The 27,171-nt window shown below is 48.6% G+C and overlaps 1 protein-coding gene across 1 annotated transcript in view; it reads left to right on the forward strand.

The window, feature by feature from the left end:
- Positions 1–27,171, forward strand: part of LOC140418206 (uncharacterized) — a 387,895-nt gene that overhangs the window by 47,331 nt on the left and 313,393 nt on the right. The gene's annotated exons all lie outside the window — the stretch shown is intronic.

A 27,171-nucleotide genomic window follows, 5' to 3' on the forward strand; every position in this document is an offset into this window, starting at 1 on the left:
TGCTCATGTGAAATTGAGCACAGTCAGCATTGAAATGAAATGGGAGAGTTTTACAGGTAGAGATTTGAGAATGATATTTTCATTATATTTGATTCCTTTTTGTTCTGTGTGTGAAACGTTCTGACGCCTTCATCCCGTTCGTGTTGAAGAAAGAGGGACGTCACGGGATCTGTACCGAGCCTCGTTTTTCTCAACTCCCCGAGTGGGTTTTCCTATTTCGCTATCATGAAGACAGATTTTTAAAAATTTGATTCTATTAAAATCTCTGCCATTTACTCCAATTCAGTCACAGAATCGCTTGTGTCTGTCTTTATGTGCATGTTTCAGACGGTGATTAAACCTGCATCTGTCAACCTATTAAATTCTGTTGTGGACTGAATGAACGGCTAATATGTGGACTTTGTCAAAATGCAAAGTTTTATTGGAGCAATTCTATAGTGATAGGTTATACCCATCATGATAGATTGAGCAGGCTAGGGACGTTTCCATTGGAAAAGTGAATGATTGAGGAATATAAAGATATAGAAGTGTTTTACAGGGTAGACAATTGGAAGATGTTGTCACTTGTATAAGGATGAAAATAAATATAACTTAGTAATACATCTAATGAGCAATTCTCTTTAACTAGACATTAAAATAGAAAATACTGGAAATACCCAGCATATCTGGCAACATCTGGGGATTGAGAAACAGTTGACCTTTCAGATCTGTGCTGATGCAGTGTAGTTCTGATGAAAGATCTTGGACATGAAATGTAAACCATGTCTCCCTCTCCACAGACACTACCAGATCTGCTGAGTATTTCGATTCTGGCTTGGGTCACTGTCTGTGCAGAGTCTGCACGTTCTCCCTGTGTCTGCGTGGGTGTCCTCCGAGTGCTCCGGTTTCCTCCCACGAGTCTCGAAAGATGTGCTTGTTAGGTGTATCCAAACAGGCACCGTAGTGTGGCGACTAGGGGATTTTCACATTAACTTCATTGCAGTGTTAATGTAAGCTTACTTGTGACACTAATAAAGATTATTATTAGATTATTATTTTTGTTGTTAATTCAGATTTCCATCATCTGTAGTTTTTTTGCTTTTCTTTAACTGAACAGTGCTAAGAACGTGGAACTCATTAGCAGAAGGGTTTAAAATCACTGACTGAGCTTCAATCTCAGGTGTAAAATCCCACCACAAAATTCCTTGGATTTGGATTTGTTTATTGTCACGTGTACTGAGGTACAGTGAAAAGTATTTTTCTAAGAGCAGCTCAAACAGATCATTTAGTACATTAAAGAAAATAAAATAAAAAGAAAATACATGAAAGGGCAACACAAGGTCCACAATGTAAATACATAGACACCGGCATCGGGTGAAGCATACAGGAGTAAAGGTTAGTGATAATGTTCGTGTTCAATTAGTTTTAAAATATTAGTATGATTATAAAGTTGTAAAAAGAAGATCTGTTTGGCAGAGCTCACAGAGAGTCGCCACGCTCCGGCGCCATCTTGGGTCCAAAATGAATGTGCCTTCAGGCGAATGTGGAAGTGAATTCACTCGGTCATCATATTTGCTGACATAACAGCTCAGTCACACTGGAGGAAGAATCATAGAACCTACAGTGCAGCAGGAGGCCATTCGAGTCTGCACCAGCCCTTGGAAAGAGCACCCCAGTTAATCCCACGCTTTCACCCTATCCCGGTGACCCACCTAATCTTTTGTACAGCAATTTATCACAGCCAATCCACCTAACCTCTACATCTTTGGACTGTGGGAGGAAACCGGAGCACCCGGAGGAAACCCACACAGACACAGGGAGAAACTGCAATCTTCCCACAGTTATCCGAGGCCGGAATTGAACCCGGGTTTCTGGCGCTGTGAAGCAGCAGTGCTAGCCACTATGCCACCATGCCGCAACTCGCCAACATTGAGGGCATTTAAAAGTTTATTGGATAAGCATATGTATGATAATGGCATAGTGTAGGTTAGATGGCTTTTGTTTCGGTGCAACATCGTGGGCCGAAGGGCCTGTACTGCGCTGTATAGTTCTATGTACTTCACATGCACTTTGGTTGCTGTACCAATTAATTTAATCATATGACATCTTGACATATGGCCCCAATCGAAATCGGACCACAAAGCCACAATTTCAATTGAGCAATATTATGTCTTCATGGTTGGATATATACCCGGCATCCTCCACGTGAACGACTGTGTCCTATTCAGCCCACAGGAGCTTCTTGCGCAGGCGCACCACCAAGCTGTAAGTGGAGAATGCGCAGCGCGGTCTCTGAATAGAGCATGCGCAGTGCGGTCTCTGACTGGGGCATGCGCAGTGTGGTACGTGTCTGGACTTGGGCGGTGAGGGGACCAATGATTGGGTGAACTGAGTCACGGGGCCGCGAGGTGTGGGGGAAGAGACAGCGGAGTGCCTGGGAGGGGGGGGCCTCATAAACACAGTAAACACAGCATGAATGCCTCAAAGCCCGAATAAGAAGCTCCTGATCCTGTGTTTGCAAAGGACGTTGTTGGGCTGCTCTGCATCACAAGCCCAGAATAACGGCAGCCATATTGCAGCAGGGCGCATGCGCAGTGCTCCCTGTCCTGTCAGCAGGAGGAGAGAATGTTGTGACTGACAGTGATGGATTCTGGAAACTCCTTTTACGGGGTTAGAAGGGGAGGATTTACACACAGCAAACTCAAACCAAGACAATTTTTATGTCTCCTCAATTTATATCTCACACTAGCAGTTGAAGGTCTTTGTAATTTTCTTTTTCAGGAAGTTCGAAGTGGAGGACTGATTGATGGGAAATTTAAACCAAGCATCACATTGTGATCTGACAGAGTCAGCGATACATCAGAACCTGAATATCAGCAGCATCTGGGTGTGCAAGGTAAAATGTTTGTCTGTTCTGTCTGTGCGAGAAGATTCCAGGTCTCAGTGTGACTGGAAAAGCCCCAAGATTCACAAACCCTGGTTCGACCACACCTTGAAAGCTCAGCTCCGGGCAACAAACCTTAGGAGAATAGAATGGCCTCAGAGGGAGTGTAGAGCACAGATTTCCCTGAGTGATCATAAGATCATCAAATCCCTCCAGTTCAGAGGGGGGGGGGGGGGGCATCCAGCCCATTAAGTCTGCACCAACCCTTCAAATGAGCACTCTACCCATTTATGCTTCCTCCATCCACCCCACATTATACCCATAACCTAGAACTTAACCTGCACATCCTTGGACATTAAGGAGCAATTTAGCATAGCCAATCAACTAACCTGCACATCTTTGGACGGTGGGAGGAAACCGGAGCACCTGGAGGAAACCCACGCAGACACGGGAGAATGTACAAACACCACACAGAGACCGGAATTGAACCCGGGTCCCTGACGCTGTGAGGCAGCAGTGCTAACCATTGTGCCACTGCTGAATCCCAAAGTTAAATTATACAGTGTGATTATAAAAAAATAGTCAGAGAGTCATTGTGGCACAGCGGAGGCTATTCGGCCCAGTGAGTCTATGCTAGCTCTAGAGCAATCCAGTCAGTCCAATTCCCCTGTTCCATCCCTCTATCCTCGCAGGTTTCCATTAAATATTTATCCAATTTCCTTTTGAAAATATTCATCGTGTCCATTTCTGCCCTCCCCTCAGCCGTAATTTTAGGGACATTACCACTGACTGTAAAATCGGTCCCCTTCACATCTCCCATATCTTTTACCCCAAACCTGTATGTGTCCCCGAGTCCTCGTACGATCAGTGACTGGGAACAGATTTTCTTTGTCTATTTTACCTAAACCCATCAGAATTTTCTACACCTGAATTAAATCTCCTCAACCCCCTCTGCCGGAACCATTCTGCAAAATCTCTTCTGCACCTTCTCAAGGACCTTCGCATTCTTCCTGAAGAGTGGTGACCAGAAATAGACACAATTCTCGAATTTATAAAGCAGTAAAACTTCTATTTTGTGCTCATTAACACCATTTATCAGCTCAAGAGGCAATTTAATAAAAGCAAAATACTGCGGGTTCTTGAAATCTGAGATAAAAACAGAAAATTCTGGATAAACTCAGCAGATCTGGCAGCATCTGTGAAGAGAGAATTAGAGTTAATTTTCAGATCTTTTTTTTTAATAAATATTTTATTGAAAATTTTTGGTCAACCAATACAGTACATTGTGCATCCTTTACACAATATTATAACAACACAAATAACAATGACCTATTTTATAAACAAAAATGAATAAATAATAAATAACAAAAATGAAAACTAACCCTAATTGGCAACTGCCTTATCACAAGTAACACTCTCCAAAAATATAATTTAACAGTCCAATATATAATTATCTGTCGCAACGACCTATACATATTATACAGTATATATTAACAACCCTGAGAGTCCTTCTGGTTCCCCCCCCCTCCTCCCCCCCTCCCCCCACTCCCCCCCTCCCCCCCCCCCTCCCCCCCCCCCCTCCCCCCCCCCCCCCCCCCGATCCTGGGCTGCTGCTGCTGCCTTCTTTTTTCCATTCCATCTATCTTTCTGCGAGGTATTCGACGAATGGTTGCCACCGCCTGGTGAACCCTTGAGCCGACCCCCTTAGAACGAACTTAATCCGCTCTAGCTTTATAAACCCTGCCATGTCATTTATCCAGGTCTCCACCCCCGGGGGCTTGGCTTCTTTCCACATTAACAATATCCTGTGCCGGGCTACTAGGGACGCAAAGGCCAAAACATCGGCCTCTCTCGCCTCCTGCACTCCCGGCTCTTGTGCAACCCCAAATATAGCCAACCCCCAGCTTGGTTCGACCCGGACCCCCACTACTTTTGAAAGCACCTTTGTCACCCCCATCCAAAACCCCTGTAGTGCCGGGCATGACCAAAATATATGGGTATGATTCACTGGGCTTCTCGAGCACCTCGCACACCTATCCTCCACCCCAAAAAATTTACTGAGCCGTGCTCCAGTCATATGCGCCCTGTGTAATACCTTAAACTGAATCAGGCTTAGCCTGGCACACGAGGACGACGAGTTTACCCTGCTTAGGGAATCTGCCCACAGCCCCTCCTCGATCTCCTCCCCCAGCTCTTCTTCCCATTTCCCTTTTAGTTCATCTACCATAGTCTCCCCTTCGTCCCTCATTTCCCTATATATATCTGACACCTTACCATCCCCCACCCATGTCTTTGAGATCACTCTGTCCTGCACCTCTTGTGTCGGGAGCTGCGGGAATTCCCTCACCTGTTGCCTCGCAAAAGCCCTCAGTTGCATATACCTGAATGCATTCCCTTGGGGCAACCCATATTTCTCGGTCAGCGCTCCCAGACTCGCGAACTTCCCATCCACAAACAGATCTTTCAGTTGCGTTATTCCTGCTCTTTGCCACATTCCATATCCCCCATCCTTTTAAAAAAAGCCTTTGTGATCACCACCGGGAGGCACTGAAACACAAAGAGGAATCTCGGGAGGACCGCCATCTTAACCGACTGCACCCTCCCTGCCAGTGACAGGGATACCATATCCCATCTCTTGAAATCCTCCTCCATTTGTTCCACCAACCGCGTTAAATTTAACCTATGCAATGTGCCCCAATTCTTGGCTATCTGGATCCCTAGGTAGCGAAAGTCCCTTGTTACCTTCCTCAACGGTAGGTCCTCTATTTCTCTACTCTGCTCCCCTGGATGCACCACAAACAACTCACTTTTCCCCATGTTCAATTTATACCCTGAAAAATCCCCAAACTCCCCAAGTATCCGCATTATTTCTGGCATCCCCTCCGCCGGGTCTGCCACGTATAGTAGCAAATCGTCCGCATACAAAGATACCCGGTGTTCTTCTCCTGCTCTAAGTACTCCCCTCCACTTCTTGGAACCCCTCAACGCTATCGGCAGGGGCTCAATCGCCAGTGCAAACAATAATGGGGACAGAGGGCATCCCTGCCTTCTCCCTCTATGGAGCCGAAAATATGCAGATCCCCGTCCATTCGTGACCACGCTCGCCATCGGGGCCCTATACAACAGCTGCACCCATCTAACATACCCCTCTCCAAAACCAAATCTCCTCAACACCTCCCACAAATAATCCCACTCCACTCTATCAAATGCTTTCTCGGCATCCATCGCCACTACTATCTCCGTTTCCCCCTCTGGTGGGGCCATCATCATTACCCCTAACAGCCTCCGTATATTCGTGTTCAGCTGTCTCCCCTTCACAAACCCAGTTTGGTCCTCGTGGACCACCCCCGGGACACATTCCTCTAGTCTCATTGCCATTACCTTGGCCAGGATCTTGGCATCTACATTTAGGAGGGAAATAGGTCTATAGGACCCGCATTGTAGCGGGTCCTTTTCCTTCTTTAAGAGAAGCGATATCGTTGCTTCAGACATAGTCGGGGGCAGTTGTCCCCTTTCCTTTGCCTCATTAAAGGTCCTCGTCAATACCGGGGCGAGCAAGTCCACATATTTTTTATAGAATTCGACTGGGAATCCATCCGGTCCCGGGGCCTTTCCCGCCTGCATGCTCCTAATTCCTTTCACCACTTCTTCTACCTCGATCTGTGCTCCCAGTCCCACCCTTTCCTGCTCTTCCACCTTGGGAAATTCCAGCCGATCCAAGAAGCCCATCATTCTCTCCCTCCCATCCGGGGGTTGAGCTTCATATAATTTTTTATAAAATGTCTTGAACACTCCATTCACTCTCTCCGCTCCCCGCTCCATCTCTCCTTCCTCATCCCTCACTCCCCCTATTTCCCTCGCTGCTCCCCTTTTCCTCAATTGGTGTGCCAGCAACCTGCTCGCCTTCTCCCCATATTCGTACTGTACACCCTGTGCCTTCCTCCATTGTGCCTCTGCAGTGCCCGTAGTCAGCAAGTCAAATTCTACATGTAGCCTTTGCCTTTCCCTGTACAGTCCCTCCTCCGATGCTTCCGCATATTGTCTGTCCACCCTCAAAAGTTCTTGCAGCAACCGCTCCCGTTCCTTACTCTCCTGCTTCCCTTTATGTGCCCTTATTGATATCAGCTCCCCTCTAACCACCGCCTTCAGCGCCTCCCAGACCACTCCCACCTGGACCTCCCCATTATCATTGAGTTCCAAGTACTTTTCAATGCACCCCCTCACCCTTAGACACCCCCCCTCATCTGCCATTAGTCCCATGTCCATTCTCAGGGTGGGCGCCCTCCTGTTTCCTCCCCTATCTCCAAGTCTACCCAGTGTGGAGCGTGATCCGAAATGGCTATAGCCGTAGACTCCGTTCCCCTCACCTTCGGGATCACCGCCCTTCCCAGCACAAAAAAGTCTATTCGCGAGTAGACTTTATGGACACAGGAGAAAAACGAGAACTCCTTACTCCTAGGTCTGCTAAATCTCCACGGGTCTACACCTCCCATCTGCTCCATAAAATCTTTAAGTACCTTGGCTGCTGCCGGCCTCCTTCCAGTCCTGGACTTCGACCTATCCAGCCTTGGTTCCAACACCGTATTAAAATCTCCCCCCATTATCAGCTTTCCCATCTCTAGGTCCGGAATGCGTCCTAGCATCCGCCTCATAAAATTGTCATCATCCCAGTTCGGGGCATATACGTTTACCAAAACCACCGTCTCCCCCTGTAGTTTGCCACTCACCATCACATATCTGCCCCCGTTATCCGCCACTATATTCTTTGCCTCGAACATTACCCGCTTCCCCACTAATATAGCCACCCCCCTGTTTTTCGCATCTAGCCCCGAATGGAACACCTGCCCCACCCATCCTTTGCGTAGCCTAACCTGGTCTATCAGTTTCAGGTGCGTTTCCTGTAACATAACCACATCTGCCTTAAGTTTCTTAAGGTGTGCGAGTACCCGTGCCCTCTTTATCGGCCCGTTCAGCCCTCTCACGTTCCACGTGATCAGCCGGATTGGGGGGCTTGCTACCCCCCCCCCCCTTGTCGATTAGCCATCCCCTTTTTCCAGCTCCTCACCCGGTTCCCACGCAGCTGTATCTCCCCCAGGCGGTGCCCCCCCCCGCCCATCCCCTCCCATACCAGCTCCCCCCTCTCCCCAGCAGCAGCAACCCAGTAATTCCCCCCTCCCACCCCCCCCCCGCTAGATCCCCCGCTAGCGTAATTACTCCCCCCATGTTGCTCCCAGAAGTCAGCAAACTCTGGCCGACCTCGGCTTCCCCCCGTGACCTCGGCTCGCACCGTGCGACGCCCCCTCCTTCCTGCTTCTCTATTCCCGCCATGATTATCATAGCGCGGGAACCAAGCCTGCGCTTCTCCCTTGGCCCCGCCCCCAATGGCCAACGCCCCATCTCCTCCACCTCCCCTCCTCCCCCCATCACCACCTGTGGAAGAGAGAAAAGTTACCACCTCGCAGGATTAGTACATAAAACTCCTCTTTCCCCCCTTTTTAACCCCCCTCTTCGCCCCCCACATTCGCCCCACCACTTTGTTCAAACGTTCTTTTTAATAACCCGCTCATTCCAGTTTTTCTTCCACAATAAAAGTCCACGCTTCATCCGCCGTCTCAAAGTAGTGGTGCCTCCCTCGATATGTGACCCACAGTCTTGCCGGTTGCAGCATTCCAAATTTTATCTTCTTTTTATGAAGCACCGCCTTGGCCCGATTAAAGCTCGCCCTCCTTCTCGCCACCTCCGCACTCCAGTCTTGATAAACGCGGATCACCGCGTTCTCCCATTTACTGCTCCGAGTTTTCTTTGCCCATCTAAGGACCATTTCTCTATCCTTAAAACGGAGGAATCTCACCACGATAGCTCTGGGAATTTCTCCTGCTCTCGGTCCTCGCGCCATCACTCGGTATGCTCCCTCCACCTCCAACGGACCCGCCAGGGCCTCCGCTCCCATTAACGAGTGCAGCATCGTGCTCACATATGCCCCGAAGTCCGCTCCCTCCGCACCTTCAGGAAGACCGAGAATCCTCAGGTTGTTCCTCCTTGCATTGTTCTCCAGTGCCTCCAACCTTTCCACACATCGTTTCTGATGTGCCTCATGCGTCTCCATCTTCACCACCAGGCCCTGTATGTCATCCTCATTCTCGGCTGCCTTTGCCTTCACGACCCGAAGCTCCCACTCCTGGGTCTTTTGTTCCTCCTTTAGCCCTTCGGTCGCCTGTAGTATCGGGGCCAACAGCTCTTTCTTCATTTCCTTTTTGAGCTCTTCCACACAGCATTTCAAGAACTCTTGTTGTTCAGGGCCCCATGTTAAACTGCCACCTTCCGACGCCATCTTGGTTTTTACTTGCCTTCCTTGCCGCTGTTCTAAAGGATCCACTGCAATCCGGCCACTTTCTCCTCCTTTTTTCATCCGTATCCAGGGGGGATTCCCTTCTGGTTTACCGCACAGTGTTTTTAGCCGTCAAAATTGCCGTTGGGGCTCCTATCAAGAGCCCAAAAGTCCGTTTCACCGGGAGCTGCCGAAACGTGCGACTCAGCTGGTCATCGCCGCACCCGGAAGTCTAATTTTCAGATCTAAATGATCTTTCTACAGTACTGCTTTGCTAACTACTCTCTGAATATATCATGTCACTTCAGAAAACTTAGAAACCCCAGTCCCCTATGTCCCTGCACAATCTTTAGCACTATTCCATTAATTCTATCTTTCCCCTCCCTAACCCCTTTCCCACCTGATTATGAGGGTTGTAATCTTTGGAATTTAGAAGATTAAAAGGGAATTGATCAAAGTTTTCAGGATGTTAATTGGAACTGACGAGGTAGATGGAAAGGAACTAATTCCACTGGTTGGGGAATCTCGGATGAGCAGACACATTCTAAACATAGAATCCGGTTCTGGCACCTTTTCAGGGACAGAGTTCCAGATCCTGAAACCTTTGTTGCTGCAGAAACTGCTGAACTCACTGCTGAGTTCTGAAGGTTGTAAAGTGTTGAATGGAAAGATGAGCTGCTGTTCCCCGAGCTCCCTTTGAGCTTCATTGGAACAGTTCAGGAGGCCAAGGGCAGAGAGGTCAGAGTGGGAGTGGGACAGATAATTAAAATATGAAGCAATCGTCCAGCATGCAGCCAAATCCTTGATAAAAGTCGCACAGTATATCATCCTTCTTCTTGTGAAGTGATGAATCATTTCCACTTCCACCACCCTCCAGGGCTGTGAGATCCAGGTTATCACTGAGTGTAAAGAAAGGTCTTCTTCATATTCCCCGCTGCATCTGAGGCATCTCAGGTTCTCTCATGTGAACAGCTTTTCTTTATCGACGTGATCTATGTCTGTATTAATTTTGTACACCTCCATCAATCTCCCCTCAATCTCATTTGTTCTATGTAGAACAAGCCCAGTTTCTCCAACCTAACCTTGCCGCTAACGTCCCTCCTGGAACCATCCTGAATCTCCTCAGCACTCTGTAAGGATCCTCATATCCTTCATGAGGACTGGTGACCAGAACTGGATGTAATGTTGTGATCTAACCAGGACTTTATAATTTCTTGTTTTAGTGCTCAACACCTCTATTTATGCAGCTCAGACCCCTGATTTCTGAACTAACCCGTTATAAGAAATGGGTCCCACGAATGCTTTGGTCATGACCCATACTCATAAAGCATCAATGATGACACAAGTTTTAAAATAGTTCCTGTAATATTTGTCCTGAATACCAGACACCTTCCCCCAAGTTCTGGAAAGGGAGGGTTAATAAAGCCAGGGACTCACAGTCTGCACAAACTTCGAATGTGACTCCAGACCCATTTGTAAAACTGAACAAATAAATCGCTGAATTTATTCCGACTCTTTTCTGTATCCCAGCTCCAGTAATCACTGATTGGGAAGGGACCAGAATCTCAGGAGGCTTCACACTGCTGTCTTCTCGCATGGAAGTGATCTCCTATCAGATTAATGTGCTTATACTGTGAGTATTCAGTACAATATCTGAACCTGATTCTGCTTCCTGTCCACTATCCCCCTCATCCATGGATCTTCCGTTTTACCAACTGGGGAAAAGGTTTGCCTGATTGATCTCGATGGTGGTGAGATTACCCAGAATGCCCAATCGGTCAGAAAGTCCCCTATCGGTGACTAAAGGAACCCAGGGTGAGGACGCAGGGCTGTGCTGTGTTCTGAGCATGCTCAGTGTGGCTGGTGGAGACAGACTGAAGGGGATCAGGCAGCTCAGGGAGGAGATTGTGAGCACAGGGGAGGAACTGGAGCCGGGGGAGGACCACAATTAGATGAGCCCAGACGTGGGCAGCACGGTAGCCTTGTGGATAGCACAATTGCTTCACAGCGCCAGGGTCCCAGGTTCGATTCTGGCTTGGGTCACTGTCTGTGCGGAGTCTGCACATCCTCCCCATGTGTGCGTGGGTTTCCTCCAGGTGCTCCGGTTTCCTCCCACAGTCCAAAGATGTGCGGGTTAGGTGGATTGGCCATGATAAATTGCCCTTAGTGTCCAAAATTGCCCTTAGTGGTGGGTGGGGTTACTGGGTTATGGGGATAGGGTGGCGGAGTTGACCTTGGGTAAGGTGCTCTTTCCAAGAGCCGGTGCAGACTCGATGGGCTGAATGGCCTCCTTCTGCACTGTAAATTCTATGTTAATTATCGGACTGGCGATTACCACGATGTAGATGAGGGAGCACAGAGGTGATGGTGAACAAGACCTGGTGTGAGTGAGGGCAGGAGCAGATGAGCTTTGGATGACCTCCAGTTCCTGTGAAGTTGAATCTGGGAGATGGACAAGACCCACATTAGAATAGTCCAGTTTAGAGGAAACAAAGGAATGGATGAGTTTCAGCAGCACATGAACTTAGACAGGGACATAACTGGACAATGTTACTGAGTGGAAATAGGCGGTGACAGTGATATGTGGACAGAAACACAGCTTGGGGTGAAATATTCCCGTACCAGCCTCCCCGAACAGGCGCCGGAGTGTGGCGACTAGGGGCTTTTCACAGGAACTTCATTGAAGCCTACTCGTGACAATAAGCGATTTTCATTTAATTTCATTTTTCATATGCCAAAGATTGTGAAGAGTGTGATTCAGTCTCAGACAGTTCCCAGGGAGAGAAATGGAGTCGGCGGTGAGGGAGTGGAGTTTTTAACTGGGAATGAAGACAATGACTTTGTCCATCCAGTAGTGTATGTCAGATAAGTCAGGATGGTGTGCGAGTTGGAGGGGAACTTGGAAATGATGTTCACATATTCCTGCTACCCTGCTCCTTCGAGGTGGTGGAGGTCGATGGTTTGGGAGATTCTCTCAATGTTCTGCTTGTTCTGAAGATATATTAAATACTTCTTTCAATCATTCAGCCTTTACTACTCCCTTTCTCTCTCCTTCTCGCAGTGTGTCAGAGTCTCGTGTAGTCTGTTTGCCACACTACCAGAAAGATGTGGAGGCTTCAGAGAGGGTGCAGAAGAGACTTACCAGAATGTTGCCTGGTATGGAGGGCATTAGCTATGAGGAGCGGTTGAATAAACTCGGTTTGTTCTCACTGGAACGACGGAGGGTCGACCTGATAGAGGTCTACAAAATTATGAGAGGCATAGACAGAGTGGATAGTCAGAGGCTTTTCCCCAGGGTAGAGGGGTCAATTACTAGGGGGCATAGGTTTAAGGTGCGAGGGGCAAGGTTTAGAGGAGATGTACGAGGCAAGTTTTTTTACACAGAGGGTAGTGGGTGCCTGGAACTCGCTACCGGAGGAGGTGGTGGAAGCAGGGACGATAGTGCCGTTTGAGGGGCATCTTGACAAAGACGTGAATAGGATGGGAATAGAGGGATACGGACCCAGGAAGTGTAGAAGATTGTAGTTTAGTCGGGCAGCATGGTCGGCACGGGCTTGGAGGGCCGAAGGGCCTGTTCCTGCGCTGTAATTTTCTTTGTTCTTTGTTCTAGATCCAGACCAGTTGGCAGGTTCCCGTCCCTGAAGGACATTAGGGCAGCACGGTAGCATTGTGGATAGCACAATTGCTTCACAGCTCCAGGGTCCCAGGTTCTATTCCGGCTTGGGTCACTGTCTGTGCACATCCTCCCCGTGTGTGCGTGGGTTTCCTCCGGGTGCTCCGGTTTCTTCTCACAGTCCAACGATGTGCAGGTTAAGTGGATTGGCCATGATAAATTGCCCATAGTGTCCAAAATTGCCCTTAGTGTAGGGTGGGGTTACTGGGTTATGGGGATAGGATGGAGGTGTTGATCTTGGGTAGGGTGCTCTTTCCAAGAGCCGGTGCAGACTCGATGGGCCGAATGGCCTCCTTCTGCACTGTAAATTCTATGATAAAATTCTATGAACCAGTTGTGTATTTACAACAATCCAGCAGGTTTCATGGTCACTTTTTCCCAGTGCCGGCCCCACAAATGACCAGATTCATTCAGCTCAATTTCACAACGTGCCTTTGTGTTTTTGTGGGTTCTCTCTCAGTCCCTATTTTCTGTTTTAAATCAGTTTCACAGGGTGTTCGAAGGAGAGGATTTGCAGTCGGGAAACTTCATCAGATCAGGATCAGCTCCAGTTGCTCATTTACCGTAACCTGAATATCAGCGGATTTTGAACATGGAAGGAAACAGCACCATTCACAGTGGGGAGAAACCGTACACGTGTTGTGTGTGTGGACGAGGCTTCCGTCGATCATCAGGCCTGTCGAGACACAAGCGGAGTCACTCTGGGGAGAATCCGTGGAAATGTGGGGACTGTGGGAGGGGTTTCATTTCCCCATCAGAGCTGGAAACACATCGACGCAGTCACACTGGAGAGAAACCGTTCTCCTGCTCCAAGTGTGGGAAGAGTTTTACTATTTCGGCTAACCTGTTGAGACACCAGCGAGTTCACACTGTGGAGAGACCATTTCAATGCTCAGACTGTGGGAAATGTTATAAAAGTTTCCAGGAACTGATGCTGCATCAACGTGTTCACACTGACGAGAGACCGTTCAGATGCTCTCGCTGCGGGACTGGGTTCAGGCGATCGTCCCTACTCACTGTACACCAGAGGATTCACACCGCGGAGAGGCCGCTTATCTGCTCCAAGTGTGGAAGGAGATTCACTCAGTCATCTGACCTGCTGACGCACAAGAGAATTCACACTGGGGAGAAGCCCTTCACCTGCTCCGTGTGTGGGAAGGGATTCACTACCTCATCCACCCTGCTGAGACACCACCGAGTTCACACAGACAAGAGACCTTTTAAATGTTCAGACTGTGGGAAGGGCTTTAAAAGTTCCTGGGAACTGATGTACCATCAACGTGTTCACACTGACGAGAAGCCATTCAGATGCTCTCGCTGCGGGACTGGGTTCAGACGATCATCACAACTCACTGACCACCGCCGAATTCACACTGGCACAAGACCTTTCACCTGCTCCCAGTGTGGGAAGGGATTCACTCAGTCATCCAACCTGCTGACCCACCAGCGAGTTCACACTGGGGAGAGGCCGTTCACCTGCTCCCAGTGTGGGAAAGGTTTCACAACCTCATCCAGCCTGCTGAGACATCAGTGAGTTCATAAATAACTACAGTGATTGGAATTTTCCGTTAATCACACCCAGGACTGAACCGTGTTCATTGGGGTCTGGTTCTGCCGATGAAAATAAACCCCAGCCCACGTACAGGGACTCGTATTCAGGCTAAAAGTCAAATAAATCAGATTTGTGGAAAATACGCAGTGTGTTGAATCTTTTAAATATCTCTGATGCAAATTGGTTCCTTTTGATGAGCTCTCCCTCTCCTGTCTCCTCCATCCTCACCTCCAACAAGCGAGGAGCTGATGGAGTTTCTTTGTCACTGAGATTAAGACAATCTGATCAGCTGCCTCTGCTGCTTCCCTCCCTCCCACTAGCCCACCGGCCAAACTGTCCCTAAAGCTTCCTACTGCCCAAGCCCTGAATTCACATCTTTCTCCAGTCATTCTGAAAGATCTTGTCAAGATTGTGACGTTGAATTTTCTGTCTTCAAATCCTCTCTCTCTAACTCCCAGTAAAAGGAGTTTAGAGGTTTTCAGTGGAAATGCAGGATAGAAATTCAGAACAGACCATTCCAGTTTCTACGCTGCATTCCCCCAAATCTATGAATCTCAGTCCCACACACTCCTCCCTCTCTGCTCATTGTTCCAGATTCAGTCTCCAGTTTCCTCCTGATTCTTTTCTCCTCTCCAGATTCTTCTCCTGTGCTTAAACTGGTGACTCAGACTGTGGCTCAATCCCACTCCTTCACTCTCATTCTAACAAATAACCCAGCTCACAACTAATCATCTTTAACAACTTTATAATAATAATAGCTCATTGTCACAAGTAGGCTTTAATGAAGTTACTGTGAAAAGCCCAGAGTTATTATTGGTAATTTTCATGTTTGGGAAGAATCACCTTTTCCCAATTGTGGAGAACAGAAATCCAGCAGGCAGCTCAGAACTTCCTCCCCCTAGGACTGTTTTAACAAGCTGTGTGTATCTGAGTTACATTTATACAGACTCACTCACTCAGTGATCAGATCGCACTGAACTATGACACAAACTGTGTGTATCTGAGTTACATTTATACAGACTCACTCACTCAGTTACTGATCAGGTCTCAATGAGCTACAACAACAGCTCTATTTATAATGAGTTTTAAACATGTTAAAATGTGCCAAGCAGTTTCACTGGAATATGAGGACACATTGGTAGCAGCACTGGGGCAGCACGGTAGCATTGTGGATAGCACAATTGCTTCACAGCTCCAGGGTCCAAGGTTTGATTCCGGCTTGGGTCACTGTCTGTGCGGAGTCTGCACATCCTCCCCGTGTGTGTGTGGGTTTCCTCCGGGTGCTCAGGTTTCCTCCCACAGTCAAAAGATGTGCAGGTTAGGTGGATTGACCATGATAAATTGCCCTTAGTGTCCAAAATTGCCCTTAGTGTTGGGTGGGGTTACTGGGTTATGGGGATAGGGTGTAAGTGTTGTCCTTGGGTAGGGTGCTCTTTCCAAGAGCCGGTGCAGACTCGCTGGGCCAAATGGCCTCCTTCTGCACTGTAAATTCTATGATAAATTGGGTCAGATGACCAAAGAGTTGGTCAAAGAGTTTGGTTATAAGGAGAGTTTTAAAGATGGAAAATGAAGTGGAGGAGTTTACGGACAAAATTCCAGAGACTGGGGTCCAGGCAGTTGACAGCACGGCCCCCAATTGGGATGTGATTAAAATCAGGGATGAAGGACATCCAGGAATGGTGCTCCATGTCATAGATTATCCTAGAATTCACAGTGCAGAAGGAGGCTATTCGGCCCATCGAGTCTGCACCGGCTCTTGGAAAGAGCACCCTACCCAAGCCCACACCACCCTATCCCCATAACCCAGTAACCCCACTCAACCAACACAAAGGGCAATTTTGGACACTCACGGCAATTTAGCATGGCCAATCCACCGAACCTGCATATCTTTGGACAGTGGGAGGAAACCGGAGCACCCGGAGGAAACCCACACACACGGGAAGAACGTGCAGACTCCGCACAGACAGTGACCCAGCCAGGAATCGAACCTGGGACCCTGGAGCTGTGAAGCAATTGTGCTAACCACTATGCTACCATGCTGCCCCAAATGTACGTGGGCCTCAAAGCCCAGACCTTTGGGACAGTTTGACCATCCCTGGTCTCAGATAAAAATAATTCCCTGATAAAAATCTTGTAAGATCTTGGTTTATATATAACATAAAAAGTTCGGACCAGTTGAGTCCTCCTGTGCACTCGATGGGGATTGACTTTAACAGATTTAAAATCCTCTGGATCTCAGGGTCACTTCAAGAATATGTTTCAGTCGAGATTTAAATATATAAATATTGAAAAACTGAACAAGAATGGGGACAGACAGCAGCTCGATCATTTCAAAGTGAGAAATGAATGGTCTCTGTTTCAGGTGGGACTCCTTCAGAATGAACACTTCCCACCAGCAGCACCAACCCCCCTCCCCCTCCCTGTTCACTGAACATTCCTTCACCCACTCATCCTCCCATTGCACAGCCAGCCAATGGCCCCCAGCCTGGATTCACATTCAGCATGAACTCAGTGAGAGGCTGAGCTGGCCCCGGGATGTAAGAACGGACAAGAGCTGGAAGTGGTTCCAGTCAATACAGTTTGTGCATCATTATTAAATAAAGAAACTTCATATCTTGTCAAACCCCCATTTCAGACACTTGGTGAATTACAATTTGGAGCCCAGACCCTTCCTGTTGCTTCTACTTGGTGCATCCTGTGTGGTTTCAGCAGAGGTAGAGACAGGCTGCTCACATCCCTGCTCTCACTGCCCAGAGGCTTGTGGTCTCCACCCTCTGGGTTTCAGAGCCCCTGAGGGTCCTGGGACAGACTGACCCATCTGTACCTGTGCCGGGCAGAATGAACTGGAGACGGGGCGGCATGTTGGATACTGCCTGTGGGTTTGGGGGGAACGGGTCTAAGGTGGGAGCCCTTTGAGTGGAGTTCCCAGATCCATGTCTCCTTCCTCCACCATCCCTCGCCTGGACCAGCGTCACATCATTCCTCCCACTCTGCTGCTGACCAGCTTGGGGGAGATCAGTGACGTGTTGACAGTATCTGTCATCCTGTTCAAGGCAGCAGACATCTCCTGCACGGCCAAGGTCATGACCTACACCGACCCATTTCAGAGCCGTGCTTGAAGCTCCATGGAGGCAGCCACTCTCTCCATAACAGACAGTCTCTGGAACCTCCTACAACCCTCCAAGCTCCCTCACTCCTCTAATTAGGGGAGAAGGTGGCATCGTGGTAATGTCACTGGATTAGTGATCCAGAGGCCCAGGCTAATGCTCTGGAGACACGGATTCAAATCCCAAATCCAATTAATAAACCTGGAATTCTAAAGTTAGTCTCAGCGGCTGTGACAATTATCATCGATTGTTGGAAAAACCCATCTGGTTCACTCATGACCTTTAGGGAGGGAAATCTGCCGTCCTTACCTGGTCTGGCCTACATGTGACTCCAGACCCACAGCAATGTGGTTGACTCTAGTGCCGAGCTGGCCACTCAATTGAAGGGCAATTAGGGATGGGTAACAAATCCCGGCCTTTGCAGTGGTGTCCACATCCCATAAAACAATCAAAAAAAAGACTCTCACCCCCTTCAGCTCCCCCAACTTGCTTCACTCCACCATTGGCAGAGGCACCTTCACCTACCGAGGTCCTAAGGGCTGGAAACCCCTCACAAAACCTGTCTCCTTACCTTTTCCACCCAGCTTCTGTCCCTCTGTGAAGGGTCTCCGACATTTTAAGCTGTTGATGGGTAAATGCCAGTTGTTGTTGTCGCTGCCTCACATTGGAAAACTCAGGAATGTCACAAAAACACTCGGAAACTTCAGACCGAAGATTCTCAGCTGGAAACTTCACATTCAGTCAGGAACAGATCACAGCTTTGCATCATCTCTGATTGGACAGCACATTTTGTAAAAAAAATCACCATCTAATATCACCATCTAATAATGTTCTTCAATGTCAGAAATTCATTGCATGTGAATAGAATGAGCTCTCTCTGGCTCTCAGTAACAAAGCTTCCACAGCAGCTTGCTGGGTGACACACACAGCACAGGCCTGTTCTCTCTGTCACAAACACTGAAACCAGATTTCTAAACTGGAGAAGGTTGGATCTGACGACCCAAATATAAACCAACTGTCTGAGTAAAGGTTAAAACGGTTCGACAGGAAAATCACTTTGGACAGGAAAGATTTTCAAAGTGATCGGTGCTGGATTCAGACTAACACCAAACACTCTGACTGGATCCAGAGGAAGGAGAACACAAGAGACTCCAGCCCCGGAGATCAGCTTCATCTGTCCGAGTGTCTGATCCGGGATCAGTAAACCATTCCGAGGAGACTGTCACCTCCAGCCCCGGAGATCAGCTCCATCTGTCCCAGTGTCTGATCCGGGATCAGTAAACCATTCCGAGGAGACTGTCACCTCCAGACCCGGAGATCAGCTCCATCTGTCCCAGTGTCTGATCCGGGATCAGTAAACCATTCCGAGGAGACTGTCATCTCCAGCCCCGGAGATCAGCTTCATCTGTCCGAGTGTCTGATCCGGGATCAGTAAACCATTCCGAGGAGACCGACACCTCCTGCCCCGGAGATCAGCTCCATCTGTCCGAGTGTCTGATCCGGGATCAGTAAACCATTCCGAGGAGACTGTAACCTCCAGACCCGGAGATCAGCTCCATCTGTCCGAGTGTCTGATCCAGGATCAGTAAACCATTCCGAGGAGACCGACAGCTCCAGCCCCGGAGATCAGCTCCATCTGTCCGAGTGTCTGATCCGGGATCAGTAAACCATTCCGAGGAGACTGTCACCTCCAGCCCCGGAGATCAGCTCCATCTGTCCGAGTGTCTGATCCGGGATCAGTAAACCATTCCGAGGAGACTGTCACCTCCAGACCCGGAGATCAGCTCCATCTGTCCCAGTGTCTGATCCGGGATCAGTAAACCATTCCGAGGAGACTGTCACCTCCAGACCCGGAGATCAGCTCCATCTGTCCCAGTGTCTGATCCGGGATCAGTAAACCATTCCGAGGAGACTGTCACCTCCAGACCCGGAGATCAGCTTCATCTGTCCGAGTGTCTGATCCGGGATCAGTAAACCATTCCGAGGAGACTGTCACCTCCAGACCCGGAGATCAGCTTCATCTGTCCGAGTGTCTGATCCGGGATCAGTAAACCATTCCGAGGAGACTGTCACCTCCAGACCCGGAGATCAGCTTCATCTGTCCGAGTGTCTGATCCGGGATCAGTAAACCATTCCGAGGAGACTGTCACCTCCAGACCCGGAGATCAGCTTCATCTGTCCGAGTGTCTGATCCGGGATCAGTAAACCATTCCGAGGAGACTGTCACCTCCAGCCCCGGAGATCAGCTCCATCTGTCCGAGTGTCTGACCCGGGATCAGTAAACCATTCCGAGGAGATTGTCACCTCCAGACCCGGAGATCAGCTCCATCTGTCCGAGTGATTGATCCGGGATCAGTAAACCATTCCGAGGAGACCGACACCTCCAGCCCCGGAGATCGGCTCCCTCTGTCCGAGTGTCTGATCCGGGATCAGTAAACCATTCCGAGGAGACTGTCACCTCCAGCCCCGGAGATCAGCTCCATCTGTCCGAGTGTCTGATCCGGGATCAGTAAACCATTCCGAGGAGACTGTCACCTCCAGACCCGGAGATCAGCTCCATCTGTCCGAGTGTCTGATCCGGGATCAGTAAACCATTCCGAGGAGACTGTCACCTCCAGACCCGGAGATCAGCTCTATCTGTCCGAGTGTCTGATCCGGGATCAGTAAACCATTCCGAGGAGACCGACACCTCCAGCCCCAGAGATCAGCTCCATCTGTCCGAGTGTCTGATCCGGGATCAGTAAACCATTCCGAGGAGACTGTCACCTCCAGCCCCGGAGATCAGCTCCATCTGTCCGAGTGTCTGATCCGGGATCAGTAAACCATTCCGAGGAGACTGTCACCTCCAGACCCGGAGATCAGCTCCATCTGTCCGAGTGTCTGATCCGGGATCAGTAAACCATTCTGAGGAGACTGTCACCTCTGCCTGGAGATCAGCTCCATCTGTCCGAGTGTCTGATCCGGGATCAGTAAACCATTCTGAGGAGACTGTCACCTCCGCCTGGAGATCAGCTCCATCTGTCCGAGTGTCTGATCCGGGATCAGTAAACCATTCCGAGGAGACCGACACCTCCAGCCCCGGAGATCGGCTCCCTCTGTCCGAGTGTCTGATCCGGGATCAGTAAACCATTCCGAGGAGACTGTCACCTCCAGACCCGGAGATCGGCTCCCTCTGTCCGAGTGTCTGATCCGGGATCAGTAAACAATTCCAAGGAGACTGTCACCTCCAGACCCGGAGATCAGCTTTGTCTGTCCGAGTGTCTGATCCGGGATCAGTAAACCATTCCGAGGAGACTGTCACCTCCAGACCCGGAGATCAGCTCCATCTGTCCGAGTGTCTGATCCGGGATCAGTAAACCATTCCGAGGAGACTGTCACCTCCAGCCCCGGAGATCAGCTCCATCTGTCCGAGTGTCTGATCCGGGATCAGTAAACCATTCCGAAGAGACTGTCACCTCCAGACCCGGAGATCAGCTCCATCTGTCCCAGTGTCTGATCCGGGACCAGTAAACCATTCCGAGGAGACCGTCACCTCCAGCCCCAGAGATCAGCATCTCCCTGATCCGGGACCAGTGATCCATTCTCACATGTAATTGGTCGCATGTATTTTCTGCCGATTTAGCTGGTGTACCAAATCTAAACTGTTGCTTTTTCATAAACTGGTTTAAAATCACCAATGACTTGGATCCCCTTTTTGGGTAAACTGACTCCTGGACTAAAATCTTCCAGTTTCCAGCATTCATCATTAATCTTGTTGCCTCTAAACACAGTTGTAAAGGAGCCTTGTCTGTATCTCGGATCTCTGAACCATGGAAGGGAGCGACTGAGGCACATTTCTTACACACCTCAGGGTTAACCCACACATTCAGTTCTGAATCTGATTGACAGCAGCGAAAACAGCTGAATCCAATCCCTGGAGACACTCATGAAGTCGCTGGTGTTTCAGCATAAGTTGTAAGTCAGTGAATCCATTCCCACACTCGGGGCAGGTGAACGATCTCTCTCCAGTGTAAACTCGCTGGTGAATCATCAGCCCATCGCTGCTTCTAAAGCTCTGCTCACAGGCAAAACATTTAAAAGGTTTTATATCAGAGTGAATTTGTTGGTGTTTCAGTAGGTGATAAGACTGAATGAATCCCTTCCCACACACAGAGCAGGTGAACGGTCTCTCCCCAGTGTGAATTCGCTGATGTACAGTAAGTTCAGATGATCGCCTGAAGCCAGTCCCGCAGTGAGAACACCTGAATGGCCTCTCGTCAGTGTGAACACGTTGATGACAGATCACTTCCCAGGAAGTTTTAAAGCACTTCCCACAGTCTGGACATTTAAAAGGTCTTTTATCAGTGTGAACTCGCTGGTGTTTCTGCAGGTTAGATGTAGCAGTGAATCCCTTTCTACACAAGGAGCAGGTGAATAGCTTCTCCTCACTGTGAATGTGTTGGTGTCTCAACAGATAAATTTTGCTTTTAAATTTCTTCTCACAGTCACAACATTTGAAAGGTGTCTGATCAGTGTGAACATACTGGTGTGTCAGCAGGCTGGATGACTGAGTGAATCCCTTCCCACAGGTGGAGCAGGTGAATGGCCTCTCCCCAGTGTGACTGCGTCGATGCATTTCCAGTTCAGAAGGGTAACTGAATCCCTTCCAACAGTCCCCACATTTCCACGGTTTCTCCATGGGGCCGGTGTCCTTGTGTCTCTCCGGGATGAATGGCAAGTTGAACTCTAGTCCACACACATGACATGTACGGTTTCGCCCCACTGTGAATGGTGTGATGGTTTTTCTGTCTGTGCAACTGGTTAAATCTCTTTCCACAGTCAATTCACTGGAACACTCACTGTCTGTGTGGGTCTCTGTGCTTTTCCAGTCACACTGATGTTTAAAATCTTTTCCCACAAACTGAACAGACAAACATTACACCTTCCACATTCAAAGATATTCAGGTTCTAAAGAATTGAGTGACTCTTTCAGATCTTGATGTTTGGTTGGAGTTTTCTGTCGGCCAATCCTCTGCTTCCAATATCCTGTAAAAGACGTTAATAAAAGCCATCACTGTCAGTCCAGGATAGAAATTCTGAACAGACAATTCTCGTTTCTCTGGAACATTTTTTCCTCTCTTGTTCCCCCAAAGCTGTAAATCCCCGTCCCACACACTCTCCCTCCTCCCTGGGCTGAAATCCAAACCCATCTCACCATCTGCACCATTTCTTTCCTCCACTCCCAGTTTTCTCCCTCCCTCTCCTCTGCCTGGGTTCAGTTCTCCAGCTCCTGTCTGCAGACTGACAATAAAACCAATGGGTCTTATTGGGGGGTTTACGGCCTACACACCCGCCTGAATCCAGCTTCATACCTGCACTGCGCATGCTCCAGCTCACAATCGCTGGGGAGTGATTGACGGTGGCTGCTGACCAATAAGAGGAGAGCGATCCGCGTCTGGATTTTCCATGGATTTAACGGCCGCCATCTTGGGAAAGGAAGTCGGGTCTTTTGTTCTTGGAGCAGGGCGCTTGGGCGGCCATCTTAGTATGGGAAGAGGGAGTGGGCGGGCCTTCCTCCCCACTCAAAAGCCCCGGGGAAAACAGCGACCGCCGCCATCTTGGGAATGGAAGTCGGGTCTTTTGCTCTTGGAGCAGAGCGCTGGGGCGGCCATCTTGGTTAGAGAAGAGGGAGTGGGCGGGGCTTCCTCCCCGGTGACAACACCTGGGTCACCCGGCGGCCGCCGCCATCTTGTGGCGGGGATTCTCTATCCGGGACTTTAGTGAAGGACAATGAGCTGGAGCTGAGGTTGGAAAGTGTTCAGAGGAAGGTCTGAAATCAGATTTACAGCCAGATATCTGTAAGAACCACAAAGTTCACATTCAGTATGTTTGTCAAATGAAATCACAATGCTGCAAACACTCAGTTGTGAAGAAGAATCAGATTGCATTGGAAATGTTAACTCTCTCTTCACAGAAGCTGCCAAACCTGCTGAGGATTTCCACAACTTTCTGTTTTCACTTCACATTTCCAGCTTCTGCAGAGTTTTACTCAAATTATTATGTTTTTGAAATACTGTTACATAACCAGTTAAGAGTAAAGCAATTGTCACCATTTAAATGTCCAAATCAGTGATATTTATTTGTTTAACTGAGACTGGGCTGTTCAGGGGCAAAGTCAGAAATCACTTCACAGAAAATATAGTGAAATCTGGAATTCTGTTCAGATTCTGTCAATAGAAACTATAAAAACTGATAGATTGAAGTTTGTGAGACAAGAGTATTAATGGTTATAGAATCAAGGGAGTTGGATGGATTGAAAAACAGATCAGGCATCTGCAAACTGGAGCTTAATGTCTGAGGTTGAACTGATTCTGGTTTTGTTTTGAAGGTGGTGTTGGTTTCCTGTCCTGTCGATCATCTCCACACCCGTGGGTAATTTGCTGGAGGTGAGATAATCTTTATTTGTGTCACAAGTAGGCTTACATTAACACTGCAGTGATTAACTATGATTAACACAAACTGATTTGACTTGATTTTTATTCAGAATTTAATTTCTTATAACAAGCTTGGAGTTTATGCATCATAATAATAACGGTCTTTATTATTGTCACAAGTAGGCTTATATTAACACTGCAATGAAGTTACTGTGAAAATCAACTAGTTGCCACACTCCAGCGCCTGTTCGGGTAAATTGAGGGAAAATTCAGAATGTCCAGTTCAACTTACAATTCACCTCACGTCTTTCAGGACTTGTGGGAGACCCATGCAGACACGGGGAGAATGTGCAGACGCCGCACAGTGACCCAAGTGGGAATCGAACCCAGGTCCCTGGTGCTGTGAAGCAACAGTGCTAACCTCTGTACTACCGTGATGGGGAAAAGGGTTCATGCAGTGACACAGCCCTGTCTGATCCCAGTCTTCGCTGAGATAGTGTCTGGGGTGTGTCCATTGATGAGGATCATGGCTTGTGTGTCATCATTGTGCAGGCGGAGGATGGTGGCCAATTTCTGAGGACAGCCAAATTTGAAGAACATACTGAATGAAACATCACTTTGACGGTGTGAAGTGCTTTTGTGAGGTTAGAAAAGACCAAGAACTGTGATTGATGCTGTTCCTTGTATTTTCCTTGGGTTTGTCAAGTAGTGTAGATCATGTCTTTGGTGCCTCCATGAAGGGAGAAATCCTACCTGTGACTTGGGAAGGAGCTCTTTGGCCACGAAGAGGAGATCATTGAGGAAGATCCTGGCAATGATCTCTGTGGCAGACAGCAGGGAATCGCCTGTGCAGTTACCACAATCAGACTTGTCTCTCTTGAATATAGTCACAGTGTCTCTGAGATCCCCCGGCATGCATCCATCTTCCCAGGTGAGGAATATGAGATTGTGTAGCTATGCCAGGAGTGTAACCCCGCCATGCTTCAGAATTTCAGCAGCGATTCATTCTGCTCCAGAGGCCGTGTTGTTTTTCAGGTGTTGAATGGCTTTTTCACTCTGCTCCCGATTGGGGTCCAACGTGGACTGAGCCGGACGCGATACTGGGGAATGGACTTGAGGACGTTAAAGCCAAAGACAGAGTCTCGGTCGAGGGGTTCTTCAGAATGTTCCCTCCAGTGAGCACTGACTGACTCTCTGTCCTTGATGAGTTCCCCTCCACACTTTGCTCTCAGCCATTGCCTGCTTAGGTCATCAATTGTATTGGCAGCGCTGGTGAAACCGTGCATGCCATTGCTTTCCATGAGCTGTTGGCTATCCCTCACTCTTTCTACCCTCTAAAGGCTTTGGAAACTTGGAGCAGGCACCTCAAAGGCACTGGAGTAGTACTTCCAGCAGTGCCTTCAGAAGATGCTCCAAATCCAGGGGCAAGGAGGGCGATCCAACAGAGGGGAGGGAAAGAGAAAACTGGGAGTGGGGGAAAGAAAGTTGGGGGCAGATGTTAGTGTAGTGGCCATCACTAAGGAGAAGGTGCTGGGGAAGCTGAAAGGTCTGAAGGTGAATAAATCACCCAGACCGGATGGACTACACCCCAGGGTACCGAAGGACATAACTGCGGAGTTTGTGGAGAAATTGGTGGTGATCTTTCAGGATTCACTGGAGTCAAGGGGCTCCCAGGGGACAGGGAAGTGACAAATGTAACACCCCAGTTTCAGAAAGAAAAGAGATAGAAGATGGGAAATTATAGGCCGGTTAGTCTGGATGGGATTACGGAGTTCTTGGAAGTGCATCGTGAAATAGGACTGTCAGCACGGTTTCATCAAGGGGAGGTCATGCCTGATAAATCTGTGAGAATTCTTTGAGTAGGTAAAAACAAAGGAGAGCCAGTGGATGTGATCCATTTGGGTTTCCAGAAGGCCTTTGACAAGGTGCCATACAACAGGCTACTAAATAAAGATAATAGCCCATGGAATTAGGGGCAAGGTACTGGAAAGGTTAGAGAATTAGTTGACAGGCGGCGAGTGGGGATAAAGGGGTCTATTTCAGGATGGCAGCCGGGGACTATTGGGGAACCACAGGGGTCAGTGTACATTAACGATCTGGAAGAAGGTATAGAGGGCACTGTTGCTAAGCTTTCAGATGATAGAAAGATGTGTAGAGGAACAGGTAGTGTTGAGGAAGTGGAGAGGCTGCAGAAGGACTTGGACAGGTTAGGAGAGTGAGCAAAGAAGTGACAGATGTTATAGAATATGGAAAAGTGTGAGGTTATGCACTTTGGAAGGAATAATCGGGGCAAACTATTTTCCAAATGGGGAACGACTTCTTGTTAGGTGAATTGGACATTCTGAATTCTCCCTCTGTGTACCCGAACAGGGGCCAGACTGTGGCAACGAGGAGATTTTCACAGTTGCAGGGTTAATGTAAGCCTACTTGTGACACTAATAAAGATCATCATTATTATTATTACCTGGAGTTCTGTGTACAGTTCTGGTCGCCACATTATAGGTAGGATGTGATTGCACTGGAGGGGGTGAAGAGGCGATTCACCAGGATGTTGCCTGGGATGGAACGTTTCAGTTATGAAGCGAGGTTGGATAGGCGTGGGTTGTTTTCGCTGGAGCAGAGAAGACTGAGAGCCGACCTGATCGAGGTGCACAAAATTGTGAGGAGTGTGGTCAGGGTGGATAGGGAGCCACTGTTCCCCTCAGTTGAAGGGTCAGTCACAAGGGGACACAAGTTCATGGTGAGGGGCAAGATGTTAAGCAGGGGGGTTGAGGAAAAACCTTTTCACCCAAAGGGTGGTGACGGTCTGGAACGCACTGCCTGGGAGGGTGGTAGAGGCGGGTTGCCTCACATCCTTTAAAAAGTACCTGGATGAAGACTGGCACGTCAGAACATTCAAGGCTATGGATCAACTGCTGGCAAATGGGGTTAGGTCGGTAGGTCAGGTGTTTTTCGTGTGTCGGTGCAGACTTGATGGGCGATAGGCCTCTTCACTGCTGCTGTTGATACAATGTTAGGTGGCATTGTAGGCAGCCCAGACGATGGCATAAAATTGCAAGGAGATATTGACAGACCAGGTGAATGGGCAAATTTGTGGCAGATGGAATTCAGTGTAATCAAGTGTGAGGTTATCCGTTTTGAACCAAAAAAGAATAAAACAGAGGACTTTCTAAATGGAAAGAGGTTAAGTACAGTGGATGTCGAAGGTGCACAGATCCTTAAAATGCCACGAACA

The sequence above is a fragment of the Scyliorhinus torazame genome, chromosome 5 (assembly GCF_047496885.1).
Source record: "Scyliorhinus torazame isolate Kashiwa2021f chromosome 5, sScyTor2.1, whole genome shotgun sequence".
Classification (NCBI taxonomy): Eukaryota; Metazoa; Chordata; class Chondrichthyes; order Carcharhiniformes; family Scyliorhinidae; genus Scyliorhinus; species Scyliorhinus torazame.